This window comes from Chrysochloris asiatica, unplaced genomic scaffold, assembly GCF_000296735.1.
Source record: "Chrysochloris asiatica unplaced genomic scaffold, ChrAsi1.0 scaffold00334, whole genome shotgun sequence".
Taxonomy (NCBI): domain Eukaryota; kingdom Metazoa; phylum Chordata; class Mammalia; order Afrosoricida; family Chrysochloridae; genus Chrysochloris; species Chrysochloris asiatica.
Window position 1 is genome coordinate 324,810 of NW_006408852.1, and position 17,716 is coordinate 342,525.

The 17,716-nt window shown below is 39.5% G+C and overlaps 1 pseudogene; it reads left to right on the top strand.

The window, feature by feature from the left end:
* Positions 1 to 16,680: 16,680 nt before the first annotated feature.
* On the top strand, positions 16,681 to 17,487 carry LOC102830952 (annotated as a pseudogene).
* Positions 17,488 to 17,716: the final 229 nt, after the last annotated feature.

Consider the following 17,716-nt stretch of genomic DNA (forward strand, 5'->3'; position numbering starts at 1 on the left):
GGGCCAGCCCTGGTAGCGCTCTCTAAACTCTGAAGTCGCAGGAGTGATCCGCAGTCACCGCAGGAAAGAGTCCCAAAATACTCGCTTTTCTTTATCCTTGTTAGAGCGGTTTCTCAAAAATGTGAGCCCAGGAGAGATTATGATAATCCAAAAGCCATAGGACTGGTATATGAACTCCTCCTTTGTGAGATCCCACTGCTAGCTAGGAGTAGGGGCAGGGGTTTAGCTGCAGCAACAGATGGGGGATGATGGGTGATGCCAAGAAGCTGCTGCAGCCTTTCTTACACTCTCCAGAATTCCTCACACTCTCTGTGCGTGGGTGAGCTGCACCCGGCCAATTTTTATTTGGGTCTCAAGCGAGGGTGAGGAGACTTGGGGCGGGAGGAAGTTATATTGCCTCTGGCTCTTCTGGGAGATGCAGCTATCTGAACAGGTCGGCCCTGGCCCCGCCTTCTAAACTCTGCTGTTGCGGGAGCGACCTGTGGTCCCTGCAGGAAGGAGTCCCAAAATATGTACTTTTCTTTATACTTATTAGAGTGATTTCTCAAAAATGTGAGCCCAGGAGAGATTATGATAGTCCAAAGTCATGGGACTGGTCTATGAATGTTTCCTTTGTGAGATTCCACTCATTTTTTTCCCCCGGAGCAAGTCCCTACCTTTTCTGGCTGTCCTGCCATACCGAAGTCTCCGCAATACATTTTTTAAACAACATAAAAGATGATAAACAACATAAAAGATGATTATACACATGGCTTTCACCATATTGGACTCATAGATATCAAATTGATTACATCTATGGAAAGAGATGTTGGAAAACATCCATATCATCAGCCAAAACAAGACCATGAGCAGACTGTGAATCAGATCATCAGTTGCTCATATGCAAACTCAAGCTGAATATGTAGAAAACTTAAACACGTCCACTAGAAACAAAATATGAACTTGAACACTAACCACCTGGAAGTAGAGATCATCTCAAGAACAGATTTTATGCATTATGTCTGAAAACCAGAAGAGTTATTAAATGACATCAAAAACATCATACAGAAAAAAGCAAAATGCCACTAAGAAGCCAAGAAAGAAAATGTTAAAATGGATGTGAGAAGAAACTCTGAATCTTGCTCTCTATAATGGTGGTGGTGGTAATTGTGTGCAGTGGAGTAGGTTCTCACTCATAGAGACCCTGTATACAGTTTTCAAGGCTGTAAATCTTTACAGTAGCAGTCAACCTCATCTTTCTCCCATGGAACTGCTGATAGTTTCAAAATGCTGACAGTGAGATTAGCAGCCCAACTCATAACCGCAGGTCTCCATAGTCATGCTAAAACAAATGGAAGAAATGAGGGGGTAAAATAGACAGGAAACTTCGAAGGGTGACTCAAGAGAAGCAAGTCAAACATTTTAATGAACTGTGCAAATACTTGGAAAAGAAAAGAATATGCTCAGCATTTCTCAAGCTGAGGGAACTGAGTGAAAATATAAGCCTCACCTTACAATACTTAAGAATTCTTTTCTTTATTGTTGTTGTTGTTGTCAGGTGCCGTCAAGTCAGAACCAATTCATAGTGACCCCATGCACAGCAGAACGAAACAATGTCCGATCCTGGGCCAACCTCACTACCGCTGCCTCACTAGATACCATCAATGATGTCACCTGGCTGATCCATCTCATTGGGGATCTTCCTCTTTTTCTCTGACCCTCCACCTTACCCAGCATGACATCCTTCTGCAGCGACTGTTCTCTCTGGACAATGTGTTCAAAGTATGAGAGACGAAGCCTAGCCATCTTGGCCTCCAAGAAGCACTCTGATTGCACTTCTTCCAAAACAGATCTATTGGTTCTTTTGGCAGTCCATGGCATTTTCAGTATTCTCCTCCAACACCACAACTCAAAGGCATCAATTCATCTACATAATAGTAAATGATGCAGAAAGCATCCAGAGAACATGGAATGAAGACACAGAGTCACTGGACCAGAAAGAAATGGTAAATGTTCAACCATTTCAATAGATAGCGTGCAATCAAGAGCCAATGATACTGAAGGAAGAAGTTCAAGGTACACTGAAGGCATTGGTAAGGAACAAGATTTCATGAATTGATGGAATACAGATTGAAATCTCTCAACAAACTGACACAGTACTGCAGGTACTCACTCACCTGTTTCAAGAACTTTGGAAAACAGAAAACTGGCCAACTGGTTGGAAGAAATACATATGTGTACCTATTCCAAAGAGAGGCGACATAACAAAAATCATTGGATAATATCATTAACATAGCATGCAAGTAAAATTTTGCTAAAGATAATACAAAAAATGGTTACAACAGTACATTAACAGGGAACTGTCAGAGGTTCAAGCCAGATTCAGTTGAGGACATGTAATCAGGGATATTACTGTTGATATCAGATGGATCTTTACTGAATAAAGAGAACATCAAAAAGATATCTACCTCTGTTTTATCGACTATGAAAAGGCTTTGGACTGTGTAGATCATGACAAGTTAAGGACAATATTTTGGAGAATGAGAATTGTGCTTATGAGGAAACTGTACATAGACCAGGAGGCAGTCATTCAAACAGAACAAGGGAATACTGAATGGTTTAAAACAGGAGAGGTGTATGTCAGGTTTGTATTCTTTCACCATACAAATTTTATCTGTATGATGACCAAATAATCTGAGAAACTAGTTTATATGAAGAAATACACAACATCATGATTGGAGTAAGGCTCATTTACAACCTGTGATATGCAGAAAGTGAATAGGACTTAAAATAATTGCTGATGAAGATAAAAGACCACAGCCTTTGGTATGGGTTTCATCTCAATGTAAGAAAACAAAAATCCTCACCACTGAACCAATAAACATTATCCATATAAATAGAGGAAAATTTGAAGTTGTCAAAGACATCATTTTGCTCAAATCAACCATCAGTACTCATGGAAGCAGACAAGAAATCAAAAGACATATTGCTGTAGGCAAATCTCCTACATATGAGCTCTTTAAAGTGTTCAAGAGCAAAGACAGAAGTTTGAGGACTAGGGTACATCTGACTCAAGTCATAGTATTTTCAATAACTTCATATGTATGTGAAACTTGGACAAAAAAAAAGTAAGACCATAGACAAATTGATGCATTTGAATTATGGCGTTGGAGAAGAATATTAAAAGTACTATGAACTGTCAGAAAAACAAATCTGTGTTGGTAGAGTTACCACCAGTATGCTCCTGAAAAGTCAAGATGGCCGGATTTCATCTCTCAAATTTTGGGCATATTTTTAAGAAGGACCAGTCCCACGAGAAAGACATCCTACTTGGTAAAATGGAGGGTCTGCAAAATAGGTGACTCCCACAAGATGTAGTGGCACAGTGGCAGTGGTAATGGGTTCAAGTATAGCAGCAAATTGTGAGGATGTCATGGACTTGGAGTTGTTTCAGTGTGTTGTACATAGGGTAGCTATGGGTCAAAAACAACTTGACAGAACCTAACAACAACAACTATTTGAATTTGGAGTTGTGGTGTGGCACTGTAGGGAAAGCACTAGACTACTAACCTCAAGGTTGGCAGTTCAAACTAACCAGTTACTCCACAGAAATGCTATAGTGGGTCAGTGTGAGTTAAAACCTTCTCAACAACATTTAACAACTACATTTGAATTTACATTTGCAATTTATTTTGTGTGTTCACATTTCTAGCTCTCATTTCTTGACCTACAATACACTTGTTTCTAATTTTGGGCCATTTGCCTGATGTGTTGCATATCACAGGTTGTTAATGAGTCTTCCTTTAATCCTGATGCCACATTCTCCTTCATAGAATCCAGGTTCCTGAATTATTTATCAGCATGCAGATTGAATGAATATGGTGAAAGAATGCAACCATGATGTACACCTTTTCTGATTCTGAACCATTCAGTATTCCCTTGTCCTGTTAGAACCACTGTCTATTGGTCTATGTTTAGGGTCTTGATGAGCACAATTATGTGTTCTGGAATACACACTATTTTCAATGTTGTCCATGTCTTGTCATGATCCACACAGTTGAAAGGCTTTGCATAGTCAATAAAGTAGAAGTAAACATCTTTCTGTTATTCTCTGCTTCCAGGAAAGAGCCACTTGATGTTAGCAATGATATTCCTCATTTCATTTCCTATACTTAATCCAGCTTGAATTCCTGGCAAATCCCTTTAAAGCCTATTATATAAAAAACCGTATGGGAGCCCATCGTTTAAACTCCAAGAGTTGCATCCACTGAATACAGGAGCTCATACTGGCAGGGTATAAAATTAGGCTGGGCAGAGAATGTATCAGCAGTCAAAAGAAGACTTTGCTTGATTTCAGTTGCAGGGGAGTGGTGCACAGGGGGCATGAAGAAGTTACTGCAAAAACCAGGTAGTAGCCATTATAGTTATTGTTATTGAAGTGGTTTCCTGATCATGGTCAGCTGTAGTTGCTAATTGTAGTTGGAACCCACCAGAATTCAGGGCACAGATCATGCCATCAGTATCTGCTGCAGGTGCTGACGATCTGTGACAGGCACTGCCTTTATCTGGGAGAGAAAAGTGGCACATTGCTGAGATGGTGAATGAAGCCAGGAAGAGGGAAAGGAGGAGGCACTGTAGGGATTGGAATGTACCCTGCAACCCTGCTGCTTGTTAAGTCTGGGCTTTGCGGTTTTTAAAACCATTAAGGAACATAAAAAAGCAAAAGAAGAGTTGTTTCCTCTTTTTAAAAAAATTATTTGACTATATGCAGTTGGACTTTGACTTAACAGACATTAAATTACACATGCCTAAATATGTGTGTGTTTATAGATATATATATAAACATCAGCAAAAAAAATCATGATCTATCTTGAAGTATAATGCTGTATACGATAATATAATATTTATATGACTATAATGGTCTCACCATTTTCTTGTGTCTGTTAAAATATAATTTTATAGTGTCAATCCACCAGATGTTTTTTCTTATATATTTCTAGATCTGAATTTAAACTCTATCAAATTTTCTTTCACTGCAGTCTTTAATGAATTCTAACAAAGTGCTGCCCGACTCTTAATCATTTTGTTCCTTCAATAAAAACTTTATTTTTACAAAAGCTCCAGTTTGCTCTTAGACATGTGCTGTCAGAAGCAAGAATTCTATTCTGAAGGAGGCTTGTCTTCAACAGACCTGAGAGAATGACTTGTAATTCTGGTGTCAATGCAAGTCGAATGAAGTTCATCTGCTTACATGGATTCTTGAAACTAGCTGTGTAAAATACTTCTCCAATTTTGGGTTCCACCTTCTCATGTTGAGCTCTTCAAGAATTATTGATGGATTCTAGTTTTATTTTGTCTGTGTTTTGGCTTGTCTGGTCTTGCAGTAATGTTGCCAAATGTTGTAGCATTGCCACCACTCATCTGCCAGTTTGTCACACTGTTGTGGTTTCCTAATTGATGTGATGCTGGAAGTGATGTTATTAGAATTTTAAATACCCACAGAATCACCCAAGGTAGAATGGTTTCAGTGGAGTTTAAGACTAAGACAGACTAGGAAGAAGGAGAGGCAGACCACTTTTGAAGAGTTAACCTTTGAAAACCTTACAAACAGCAGTAGAACAGTGTTTGATATAGTGCCAAAAGACCAGCCCCTATGGTTGGAAGGAACTCAAACTATGACTAGAGGAGACCTGCCTCATCAGACATGGATGCCTCAAAGACATGGATGGGGTAAAGCTTTCAGGACCTTCATTTACTGAGCAGGCACAACACTAAATCTGAAGAAACAATTACCAACATCTGTTAATAATTAAATCTGAAAACACAACTACAAACATCTATTAATAATGAAATGTACAAAATATGAATATAGGAAAATTGTTCTTATTAAGTGCTTTATAGTCAGTTCCGACCCATAGCGACTTTGTATAGGGTTTCCGAGGAGTGGCTGGTGAGCTTGAACCACTGATCTTGCAGTTCAAACCAACTTTGCAATCCAGCACATTAACCCATATTAACCCACATTATTTATGCTCTTGATCATAGAGAAGCAAAAATAACTGTAAAAATTGATGACATGAAACAGCTGAATAGAAAATTTCAAAAGACAGCTTGAGGAATCAAAGTTAAGTATTAAAAAGAATGTGTAAAGGCATTTCATTAGAAAACCAAAAGGCAAGAATAATACTTAAAATTGTCAAACTGAAAGAACTTAAGAAAAAATTCAAGCTTCGGATTGCAATATTGAAAGAGTCTATGGTGTGGTGCTGTGTGCTAATGCCCTGGAGAGCAGTCAGTTTGAACAGCAAGATTAGAAGTTCAAGCTCACTAGGTACTCCAATGAAACTCTATACAGGGTCATTATGAGTTGGAACCAATTTGATGGTACTTAATAACAACAACATTTGAAAATTATCAAATACAACAGGAAGCATCATAATTAGGTGGAAAGAATACACACTGTCACTGTACCTAAAATAATTGATCAGTATTAAATCATTTCAAGAGGTAGTATATGATCAAGAACAAATAGTACTGAAGATTAAGTCCAAGATGCACTGCACACATTGGAGAAAAGCAAGGATCGATGGAATACAAACGGAAATTTTTCAACAAACTGATGCAGCACTGAAAGTGCTCATTTGTCTATGTAAAACAAATTGGAAAACATTTGGCCAACTGACTGTATGAGATCCATATTTGTACCCATTCCAAAGAAAGGTGGCCCAACAGAATGTGGAAATTACCAAAAAATATCATTATTATCACATGCAAGTATAATTTTGCTGAAGATTATTCAAAACGTTTTATCACTACATTGGCAGAAACCTGCCAAAAATTTAAACATATGGATGACATTGAGAAGAATGGTTGTTATAGAATACTTAATTGTGCTTATGATGAACTTGTGCATAGAGCAGAAGGCAGGCATTGTAACAGAACATCAGGGTATTGAATGGTTTAGGAGCAGAAATGTTGTGTTCTAGGTTTGTGTCATTTCACCATATTTATTCAATCTGTGTGTTGAGCAAATGATCTGAGGAGCTGGATTATATGGAGAAGAATTTGACATCAGGAATGAAGGAAGACTCATTTATAGCATACTACATGCAGAGGACATATACTTGCTTGGTGTAAGCTAGGAGGACATGAAATGTTTACTGATCAAAACCAAAGACTACAACCTTCAATATTAATTGAATCTCAATGTAAAGAAAAAAACAATCTTCACAACTGGACCAATAGACCCATGATAACTGGAGAAAAATAGAAATTTTCAAGGACTTAATTTCATTGATCCACAATCAATGCTCAGGGAACAGCAATGCATAAATCAAAGGACATATTGCATTAGTCAAGGAGCTCTGGTAACGTACTGGTTATGAATCAGGCTGAGAACCTCAAGGTCAGCAGTTGGAAACTACCAACTGTTCCACAGGAGAAAGATAAGGCTTTTCTCTGACTCCACAGCACATAACCAACCAACCACAATTAAGAACTTTGCTAAGGAGCTCTAGTAGCACAGCAGTTACAAATCGGGCTGCGAACCTCAAGGTCAGCAGTTGGAAACTACCAGCTGTTCTGAGGAGAAAGATGAGGCTTTCTGCTCCCGTAAAGATTTACAGCCTCAGAAACACTGTACAGGGTTGCTATGAGTTATAACCAACTCCATGGCACATAATAACAATAATTGCATTAGGCAAATCTGTTGCAGAAGACCTTTATAAAGTGCTAATGAGAAACTACATCATTTTGAGGACTAAAGGGTTCCTGACCCAAGTCATGGTATTTTCAGTTGTCCCATATGTGTGTAAAGGTCAAATAATGAATAAGGAAGACCCTAGAAGAATTGATTCATTTGAATGTAAGTGTTGGAGAAGAAAATTGTTAGAAATGAATCCCGATGTCATACAAAAAGACACTAGGTAAGACTAAATTACCTCAGCAAGGCAAAATTTACTTCTGCAGAAGGGTACATGTGCATAGCTATACAGGAACAGGCCAGCAGGCACACTGAGCGGGCACTCCACTTGGGTTTTTATCCCTGACTTGTCTTAAGGCTGTGTTTCACATCACTGGCTAGGGCTTCAACCTCACAGTCTTTTCCCTTACCCAGTTGGCTAATTCAAATTTCTAAGACATGAATTCTTCTTTCTCACTTCAGCAAGTTGTAGAAAAATAAAATAAAGGTCATAGAGTTCCTACTCACTTCAGGAAGTAGTAAAAAGTAAAAGAGAGATCATAGAGTCCCTACTCACTTCAGGAAGGAAAAAAGAAAAAGAAAGTTCACCTGAATACAATAAATATGATTATAATAATTTTGAAGAAAACATACTCATTTCCACAATTCCCCCCTTTTGTTTTTGCTAGACATCTTCATTCTTTTCTTCAAACTCTGCAAGGAGATGTTGACTTTGTGTCCCTATGTTTCTAAATGAAAAAGGTTATTTTGGTATGGATGTGGGGGTTGTTTGGATAAGGCTGTTTCTATAAGTTTTAGAACTAATCATCTTATACAGGGTATAATACAACATCCCATTAGTGTTAATACACCAAATATGATAATTAGAGAGGTGAGAACCAAAGTCATAAGCACCTTTCATTTTTTGAACCATTGCTCCATGGGACTAGAAAAGGGGTCATCTATGCCTGAATTTTCGGCAAGTTCATTAGCTAAGGTGGTCAACCCTTGTAATGTTCTGATAATGATATCAACAGGAACTGTGTTACTGGGAATGAAAGTACAACATTGGACTCCGATCGTAAAACATACTCCTTTTTCTGCTAATCAGTTTTAGGGTTAACCTGTTTTCCCAGGCCATTTTGCTAGTAGGTCCTAATTGCTCTGCTATAGTGTAGTGGTTACGAATCGGGCTGCCAACCGCAAGGTCAGCAGTTCGAAACTACCATCTGTTCAGAAGAGGCGTTCTTCTCCCGTTACGGCCTCGGAAACCCTGTACAGGGTCGCTATGAGTTGGAACCGACTCCACGGCACACAACAACAACAACGACAATTCCTTATATAGCATGCCTGGTATAATTTACAAATCTTAGTTGATTATAATAGATGTAATTAATCCAGTCTACATTTTGTTAATGGTTGACCACCAGAATAATACAGAATCAAACCCTGCAGCAATTTAGTTTATTGCTTTGAATCGGTTTGGCACCCCTCAGGGAACTCCAATACTGTCTATGTAAACATGGGGATCAAAAGAACCATGGAGAGTAACTGCACCTCTCTTGGCCATATGCCTGTCCAGTTGACAGTTGGTGGAATGCCAGGGTGAAAGAGATAGCCAATTGCACCAAATCACAGGTGCCACTCCAATTTGCTGGTACATTGCTTCCCACAGTACTACCAGACATCTGCTCATGGGGTAGCTAGGGCTGACTGATTTTGAAGCTCTTCAAAGAGTTTGTGCTTGCTGCATCCTGTTGCGTTTCTGATGAACATTAAATTCCCCCCATGTCTGGAGAGAAAAAGAAGTGAAATTTACATTTGAGGCTGGAGGCCTAATGGTCCTGGGGGCTGACCTGTAAGACCCTTGATATTAGGGAACAGTCACAAAAATGAGTTACAGGATTCATTGTCTTAGGATACAGGATCCTGGAAGAGAGCAACAATACAGTGCATGCTCTGAGGGTCTGAGGACCATCCGAGTGGAAAGGGGACCACTTGGGATTCTGGTCTTCCTGTTACACAGGTGTAACAATCGCTCTTATTAAGAACAGAATATTTAATCCATCCAACTAGGCATTCACATCTTCATCTCCTGTTTCTATAGCTATAGTTTGTCTTAGGTCTTTAACTTGGGTAGTCGTCACTTTGGAAGGGTCATTTCCTGGGTCGCTATGGGTCGGAACCGACTCGACGGCACTTAACAACAACAACAACAACAACCAGATCCGAATCATTTCTAGTATTCTGTGCTTCAGTTCTTTTCTTAGTAGGAGTAGGGCTTGCATTTTGTCTAATTAATTTTAGAAAGAAGATTCCTGTAAGATCCTTTCCTGTAACATCAGCTCCCAATCCACAGTTTCCTATTATTGAATGGTTTTGGGATTATCTAGAATTAAGAGTAATGGATTGCATTGTAAGGGTTTGCAGTAAGGGGTGGGGGTGGGGGGACCCTCATATGAGCTAGAATTTCATCACTGATATTGGGTGATCCACCAAACATCATTCCAGTCATTGCAGGGACCCATCAAGGCACCATATTTATGTTTGTTTCCCACTGTTCTAAAGGGGCAAAGATATTTATCGACATTGGACCATTGTCTCTGAGATGCCTCTTGTCTGCCTGGGATGACAGAACAGGGAGAGATGCCATAGTTTCATCTAATATCAACTTGTCTGGCTGGTCATAAGCAAACACCCTTTGTGTCTTCCCCATGGTAATGGTAAATTTTAGCCATATTAGTTTCCAATCCAAACCTAACCCATCTTGTCAGGGATAGGTTAGAACCCCAGGGCCCTAAGCTTCTCTTATTCTGGCTTCATATCCACACCTGTACCCTGAGTTATCTCCTACTAAACAGGGATCAAGAAAGTGAGTAGGACATTTCTAGTCCAACAAGAATAGTAATACTGAGAAGAATAGCCTCGAGACAAAGATAAGACTATCAAGACCTGAAACCCTAATTGAAGCAACTGGCCACAGGCAGAGGAACCATGAAGACAACACCTAGAGCTGACAACTGCAGAAGGAATTCAATTTCTAATAAATCTGCATCCCTTTACTAAAAGTTGAAGAATATTCAACATATCACTCCTTTTAATCAATATGTATTAGCCTACTCTTAGAGGAAGAGACCCATACCTTCATAAGCTCCAGTGCACCCCAATTCTACCAGGTCTTCTGAGAAGCAGTGACTCAGTGGGACTGGTACTTTAGACCCTCAAGAGTGAGAGGGATCAGGGGAAAATGTGACAATCTGGCAGAGATATGGCAAGGCAACTCAGATTCTTTTTGGGGTCACTTTGAGAGGTTTCCTAGGTGAGGGATGTGCTTCCCACTGGTAACTGCATTTCCCTTGGGAAGAGTCCCTTTTCACCAGCCCCTTTACTTGAATATAATTAGTCTAATCCTCCACTGTCTGGACAACTGTCTCAATGATCAACTGCACCTGGGAAAGTCCCTTACAGTCCTACTGGAGTCTGTCCTCTTTCCAGGTTTTGATCAGCATCAAGTCTCCCAGTCAGAAATGATGTAGTGATTTAGAAGGGATGGATTTGAACCAAGAGTTCTTGTAACTTCTACAGCACAATATACTTCTCCTCCTCTTAGCAAGATGAAATGCATATAGACAGGGTGGCCCAAATTTTAACAAAAAATGTTTTCAATTCAGAAAGAGTATGGGTACACCAAATATCTTCTAAAACAGTATTATGTTCTCAGAGAATCTGAAACATTAATACAAAAATAAAATACACACAAATAAAGTCTTGAGCAATGTACAATTTTAAAAAATTCCTATCACATCAATCAAACAATCCTTAAACACATTTCAAATGGATTAATTTATACATTTTTTAAAAGAAAAAGTATCAAAGATATTAAAACAGAACAAAACAACTTCTCGGTGCCTGATTCACGTTTAAGTTTCACCTTGCATGTGCAAACTCAGAATTTTGCGGTGTAAATTTAAATAGTCTACATGTACATTTATCTTAAGAATTATATATAAAAACAACAACAACAACAAAAACTATCATATTGTTGGCTGCAGACTGTTTCTGCCTTCTATGGGGATAAGGTATTGTCTTCTATGGACCAGCTCCCCCATTTTTTTTTTTTTTTGGTTCCACCCATAAGGGTGGAATTTCCAGTTTTTGATTAATACGTAATCACCAGGGTGATGAGGATGTACCGGGAACTCTAGGGGTGGTGTCTGTGCCAGAAGACCTTTTTTCTTAAGAGAAAGTAGAATGGAGGACAAGTCAAGTATATAGTTTGAAAAATTAGTCTTTTGTCTCAAAAGTGGAAAGGTCAGTAGTGGTGGTTGAGTAGGGTAACCCAAAAAGCATCTCATATGGGGAGAGGCCAATATTTTCTTGACAGGCTGTTCAAATTCTTCAAAGGGCTATAGGAAGACATTTAGTCCAAGGTATCCTTCCCCTTCCACCCCTGAGATTAGGAGTTCCTTGGGTGTGTAGAAGCGACCAGAGGGCTGATTGCAAAAGGAAAATCCGGAGGCCCACAAGTCGACTAAAAAGTCACAATTTCTTTATGTGGCCCCACTTCTAAATTTAATTAGAGCTCACAGTGGGATCCATCAATATAAAAGAGCCCCCTACCCTCCCTATTCCTCATCAAAGGCTAAAAGAGGGATTATTCTCCTTTCTTTTCCCATTCTGGGCATTCCCTCTTCAAATGTCCTACTTTTCCATGTTTAAAGTACCTGCTTTCTCCTCTGGCTGTCTTTGGGTTTCCCCCTACTCCTGTTTTGTCCAGACTGTGGGGGTTGGTATCCCAAGGGGCATTGGTTAATTATCCTCCCCTGAGTTGCCTGCCGGAAGACGATTATCGTGATGGTGTGCTGTGCAGTTGGTTCTGACTCATAGTGACCCTATGTAGGATTTCCAAGGCTATAAATCATTACAGGTGCAGAAAGCCTCATCTTCCGCCCATGCAACTGCTGGTAATTTCAAACTGCTGACCTTGAGGTTAGCAGCTGAACATGTAACCACTATGGTACTAGAGCTCCTTGCCCTAAGGTAGATAACACAGTTTTGACCTTCTGTTTCTATTTCTCTTCATCCTGCCTTACATACACCTTTTCAGTTCTTCTTAACAGTTCTTCCATAGACCTGTATTTCCAGTTTTCTATCTTATGTAAACTTTTACAGACATCAAGCCAACTATTAGTTGGAGCTTTAACACTCCCTTACCCAAAGGATCTTCCGGGTCTAATCTTGCATATTTTATCATTTGCCATCTTTTTTTTTTTTTTTTTTTTTCAGTCCCCTTAATCAGTTAGGGTACACTGATGAACTCAATGTCTCCTCCTCCTTCTAAGGTGACTTTCCTAAGAGGAAGAAAAGGGAGTCAAGCTGATTCTTGAGGGGGGAGGGGAGGAAAGGGAACATTTTGCATATCTTTTTGGCACTCTGTGATTTCTTTTCTAAGTCTCTTCAGGGAATGGTATAGCACTAGTGTGGGAAAATTGGACTCTGCTGGGGGAACAGGTTGGGGGAGGAGGGCTCAGGATTGTGAATCTGGGGGGTAGGAGGAAGGGAAGATTGTAAGGTGGGGGTAGAGAGAAAAGGGGGTCCCAAGGGGTAGAAAATTTTTCTTTCTTTTCCTAGTTATCCTTTGTCTTAAGTGCAAATAGAGCAACAGGACCCTGTTAGGGCAAAATCTATTCCCTCCTGAGAGACAGGACTTTTGTCCTTAGCATATTCAATTAAAAGTTTGACAGACCAAGTCCTCGTCTGAGCCAAATTTAGGCCAAAACACAGATAGTTTAAGAATTGGTGCCTGTATCCAAATGAAACAGCAAAATCTTATCATTTGTTATTTCTTTTTCCCTTTAGTTTGTGTTCTATCATTCCAATACTTTAGCATTAATCCTAATAGACCATTAGGGGAAATTCTGTCTTTCATTCCATTTTCTCTAGAGATTCTTTTACTGGTATTATTTCCCATCCTAGCTACCTGGCTGTGTCTTCTGACAAAGAGGTGCAACCTCCCATTATACTTGGAGGTTTCTTAAGCTCCTTTACTTCTGCTTTGTCCATCTCCAGTCACCTCCTTCCTGGAACATTGGACACCTCTTAGCATTGGCATGTTGGATTAAACCCCCAACTCAACTCGAGTCTTCTACTTGATACTGCCCTAAACCATATGAGGTTGCCACAGAACCATGGATTGGGACTCCACACTCACTTCATGCCCAGGGCACATCTCATTCATACACACACAGCATCCAGGTTGTCCCAACCACCAAGAAATTATTGGCCATCCCTGCAGTTTTTCTTACCTTGGTCTGTGCACAGAGTTACCTGGTCACCACATGGTGGTGCTTCAAAAGGCCTTTCACCTGTATTGCCAAGGGGTCCAGATATATTCACCTGCTTGGGAGAGTTAAGCCAATCTCACTGGAGGGCTGCTGTTACTAGGCAACAGGACACATCTCCATCAAGGAAGAAGGCTAAAGCTGCTTCCCAAAGGTAATGGGCAATCCCAGATGGGCCCCCAAATTATTAGAAATGAATCCTGATGTCACACAAAAAGACACTCGATGAAATTAAATTACCTCAGCAAGTCAAAATTTACTTCTGCAGAAGGGTGCATGTGCATAGCTGTACAAGAACAGGCCAGTGAGCACACTGAGTGGGCATTCCACTCAGGTTTTTATCCCTGATGTAAGTCTTAAGGCTGTGTCTCACCCCATTTTCTAGGGTTTCAACCTCACAGTCTTTTCCCTTACCCAGTTAGTTAATTCAAATTTCTAAGGTGCACATTCCTGCAAGTAGTAGAAAAATAAAAAGAAAGGTCATATAGCTCCTATTCACTTCACTAAGTAGCACAAAGTAAAAGAGAGATCATAAAGTCCCTACTCACTTCAGGAAGCAGTAAAAAATAAAAGAGAGATCATAAAGTCCCTACTCACTTCAGGAAGAAAAAAAGAAAAAGAAAGGTCACCTGATACATTAAATTGTGGTTATGTGCCATGGAGTCGGTTCTGACTCATAGTGACCCTGTACAGGGTTTCTGAGGCTGTAAATCTTTACAGGAGCAGAAAGCCTCATCTTTCGCCTACAGAACAGCTGGTAGTTTTGAACTGCTGTCCCTGAGGTTTGCAGCCCAATTCATAACCACTATGCTACCAGATATAATAAATAGGATTATAATAATTTTGAAGCAAAGATACTCATTCCCACAATATTGAAAGTACCAATTGAATGCCAGAAGAACAAACAAACTTATCTTGGAAGAAGGAAAATCAGAATGTTCCATAGAAGGAAGGATTTCAAGATGTCATCCCTCAAACTTGGGGCATGTTGTTAGGTAAGACCAATCCCTGGAGAAGATACCATGCTTGGAAATGTGGAGGGTCAGTGAAAAAACCAAGGAGGCCACAATGAGATGCACTGATACAGTGGCAGCCACAATGGACTCAATATTAACAAAAATCATGAAGATAGGACAGGGCTGGACAGTATTTCATTTTGTTGTACAAACTGTTATTGTGATTTGAAGCAGACTCCATGACACTGAACAACTTAACAACAGTGTTAGTAATTTAAAAGCCCAGCAATTTACTATCCTAGACATTTGTAAATTTGTGGAATCTGATGCTCTAAATTCACAAAGGAATAAATAATACAGATTGTTGTTGTTTTTAGGTCTCTTCTATTTGGTTTTGACTCATAGTAGCACAATGTATAACACAATTGTTGCTGCAGCTGAGCCCCTTGTTAAAGTGACTGTGTCAATCTATCTCATTTTGGTCTTCTCTTTTTTGTTAACCATCAACTTTGTTCAGCATAATGTCCTTTTCCAGGGATAGTTCCCTCCTGATAGCATGTTCAAAATTCATGAGAGCAATTTGCAAGCTATTTTGGCATTCAATGTTGTTGTTGTTAAATGCTGTCAAGTTGATTCTAACCAATAGCAACCCTGTATAGGGTTTCCAAGGAGCAGCTGGTGTGCTTGAATCACCGACCTTGCAGTTCAAATGACTTTGCAGTCTGATGCATTAACCCACAGCACCACACCAGGACTCCTTGGTATTCAATGGCACTTTCAACATTCTTACTCAATACCTTAACTAAAAGGCATCAATTATTTTTCATTGTTTACTGTATAACTTTCATATGCATATGCGGTGATTGAAAATCCCATTGCTGGGGTCAAGCACACCATAGGTATCAGAGTGACATATGTTCATTAACATTTTAGAAAAGGTCTTTTACCCTAGTTTTTCCAGTGCAATTTATTAATGAATTTCTTAACTGCAGTTTCTATAAGCATTGATTCTGGAGCCAAATAAAATGAAATGATTATCAGCATCAATATCTTTTATTTATTACACATTTGTCCATTAGTCTAGTTGTGAGGATTTTTGTTTTCTTTACATTGTGATGTAATCCATAGTCTAGTCTGTATTATTTTATCTTCACCAATAAGTGCTTCAAGTCCTCTTTGCTTTCAGCAAGCAAGGTTGTGTTTTATGCATATCACAGGTTGTTGATGTTCCTTCCTGCGTTTCTGATTTCCCGTTCTTCCTCATATAGTTCAGCTTTTCAGAGTTTTTGGTCACCATGCTGATTGAATAGGTATGGTGAAAGAATACAACCTGACATACAACATTTCTGATTTTAAACTATGCAATATTCCATTACTGTTGTTGTTATTTGTTTGTATGTTTATTTGTTTGTTTTAAGAACAACTGCCTCTTGGTCTATGTAAAGGTTCCACATGAGCACAGGTAAGTGTTTTGGGCACAGGATGACCAGTAAATGCCTGTATGGTGGTTGCCTAATGTGAAAAATGGTTAAACTCCTGTTTCAGTATAAACTCGTTCAGAGGATTAGCCATTCTAAATAAGTGGCTGACCTGAAGCAAGATAATATCCCTGCATCATAGACACACATTTGTATAAGCAATACACTGTCTAAACCCCATGATGAGGTAGAGGCACTGAAGGAGAGGCCCTCCGGGCTGGGGCTTCAGCTTCAAGTATTGGGAAATGGCAGCTGCAAGCAGGATGGAGTATGGTTCCTTGGATCTTACCCAAAGTATTAAAGATGACCCCCTTCTGGATTCCCATCTTCTACCACACCACTCATCACATGCTCATTTTAGACCCAGATTTCATCCTCTTCCCACAGTCACAATAGCAAATATTCTCTTGTTAGTACATTTGTGTTTGTAGTATTAGCATTTTTAACAGGTGTGTTTTGTACTTATCCTAATCCACATGAGGACAAGTGTCCAGGAAACTACATGAACCCATTGATAGTTCAGACAGTCATAATCCTTGGAAAAGTTATTTTGTGGATTCTGCATATAGTTCTTGAGCACTACATCCAGTATCACCACAGCAAAGTAAAGAAACAAGGCTAAATCATGATCTACTGATCCACCAGGCTTCTTAAAAGACTTGCATTGATGGTACACTCCATTGGCAACCAGCACTTCTTCTCATACTGAGAATTCAGCATCCCTTTCTTGAGCACAGTATCTTGACTTCATTTTGGTCATCCTGGGCCTGGAAATGATCTGTTCCATGACACGTCTGCTAATTTATACAGTAAAATTTCAAAATTTTAACAATGCTAAACCAAACCTGATGTACTTGATAAAGAAAAAAATCTATGCTTACCTCAGCAGTATTAACTCGGAGACTGGATTCAGGACTATTTCTAGCCTAGAAGAAATTGTTGAAAAACAAGGAGACATCATAATATACCTGAAGGGACACAACACACTGTTGAGTAAGCAAGTGTTGACTTTCATGTCCTCTGACCTGTGCTCTCAGCCAAGTAGAATGTGAGATGCACAAAGTCACCAAGCAATTGCAAGAAGAATCCAGAGAAATCGAAGACGGATTGCCTGCCAAACTGCCATGTGGAATTGCAGCTTTCGCTGAATAGCATTTTACAATTGATATTGATAATTTTGATTTGATTGTCACCTGTGTGTTTGTATAGTGTGTAGAACTTTTTAAGGCACTTTGTAAGAAGCCTTGTTAACTTGAAGAGGATATCCACTTTGCACATTTT